This window comes from Triticum aestivum, unplaced genomic scaffold (assembly GCF_018294505.1).
Source record: "Triticum aestivum cultivar Chinese Spring unplaced genomic scaffold, IWGSC CS RefSeq v2.1 scaffold17056, whole genome shotgun sequence".
Lineage (NCBI taxonomy): Eukaryota > Viridiplantae > Streptophyta > Magnoliopsida > Poales > Poaceae > Triticum > Triticum aestivum.
In genome coordinates, this window is record NW_025262608.1 from 1 (window position 1) to 1,618 (window position 1,618).

Here is a 1,618-nt window from a genome sequence, read left to right on the forward strand (position 1 = left end):
CATTCCTTTGGCCGCTCCCGCTCAACTACGGAGACGAGTTTTACCACGGTTCAACTGCACCAGTGCCTATTTACCATGGTTTCGACCCCTTTCAGAACACGCTTGCCGCCGCTAGACGCGTGAATAATGAGCAGCGAGCTAAAACTTACCGTAAACGTGCAAAATAATAAAACGTGCTAAACATACGTCGCGCTCGTGCGTTTTGTTTTGCACGCGGTGCAAAAAAATTAAAAAGGGAACGCAACACGAGGACTTCCCAGGAGGTCACCCATCCTAGTACTACTCTCGCCCAAGCACGCTTAACTTCGGAATTCTGATTGGATCCGGTGCTTTAGTGCTGGTATGATCGCATCCGACATGTTACCCCCGTCTTCGTCCCTTATGCTTGCCCCTCCCAGCTCCACTACACACACGATTGCACATTCCATTGGCCGCTCCCGCTCAACTACGGAGACGAGTTTTACCACGGTTCAACTGCACCAGTGCCTATTTACCATGGTTTCGACCCCTTCCAGAACACGCTTGCCGCCGCTAGACGCGTGAATAATGAGCAGCGAGCTAAAACTTACCGTAAACGTGCAAAATAATAAAACGTGCTAAACATACGTCGCGCTCGTGCGTTTTGTTTTGCACGCGGTGCAAAAAAATTAAAAAGGGAACGCAACACGAGGACTTCCCAGGAGGTCACCCATCCTAGTACTACTCTCGCCCAAGCACGCTTAACTTCGGAGTTCTGATGGGATCCGGTGCTTTAGTGCTGGTATGATCGCATCCGACATGTTACCCCCGTCTTCGTCCCTTATGCTTGCCCCTCCCAGCTCCACTACACACACGATTGCACATTCCTTTGGCCGCTCCCGCTCAACTACGGAGACGAGTTTTACCACGGTTCAACTGCACCAGTGCCTATTTACCATGGTTTCGACCCCTTTCAGAACACGCTTGCCGCCGCTAGACGCGTGAATAATGAGCAGCGAGCTAAAACTTACCGTAAACGTGCAAAATAATAAAACGTGCTAAACATACGTCGCGCCATGGTTTCGACCCCTTTCAGAACACGCTTGCCGCCGCTAGACGCGTGAATAATGAGCAGCGAGCTAAAACTTACCGTAAACGTGCAAAATAATAAAACGTGCTAAACATACGTCGCGCTCGTGCGTTTTGTTTTGCACGCGGTGCAAAAAAATTAAAAAGGGAACGCAACACGAGGACTTCCCAGAAGGTCACCCATCCTAGTACTACTCTCGCCCAAGCACGCTTAACTTCGGAGTTCTGATGGGATCCGGTGCTTTAGTGCTGGTATGATCGCATCCAACATGTTACCCCCGTCTTCGTCCCTTATGCTTGCCCCTCCCAGCTCCACTACACACACGATTGCACATTCCTTTGGCCGCTCCCGCTCAACTACGGAGACGAGTTTTACCACGGTTCAACTGCACCAGTGCCTATTTACCATGGTTTCAACCCCTTTCAGAACACGCTTGCCGCCGCTAGACGCGTGAATAATGAGCAGCGAGCTAAAACTTACCGTAAACGTGCAAAATAATAAAACGTGCTAAACATACGTCGCGCTCGTGCGTTTTGTTTTGCACGCGGTGCAAAAAAATTAAAAAGGGAA

The 1,618-nt window shown here is 50.0% G+C and overlaps 3 non-coding genes across 3 annotated transcripts; all 3 read right to left on the minus strand.

The window, feature by feature from the left end:
* Nucleotides 1–235: 235 nt before the first annotated feature.
* Nucleotides 236–354, minus strand: LOC123177854 (5S ribosomal RNA). The gene has a single exon (XR_006489168.1). It is a non-coding gene; the product is annotated as a 5S ribosomal RNA (ribosomal RNA).
* Nucleotides 355–655: 301 nt separating this feature from the next.
* On the minus strand, nucleotides 656–774 carry LOC123177852 (5S ribosomal RNA). The gene has a single exon (XR_006489166.1). It is a non-coding gene; the product is annotated as a 5S ribosomal RNA (ribosomal RNA).
* Nucleotides 775–1,194: 420 nt separating this feature from the next.
* Nucleotides 1,195–1,313, minus strand: LOC123177853 (5S ribosomal RNA). The gene has a single exon (XR_006489167.1). It is a non-coding gene; the product is annotated as a 5S ribosomal RNA (ribosomal RNA).
* Between the last annotated feature and the right edge of the window lie 305 nt (nucleotides 1,314–1,618).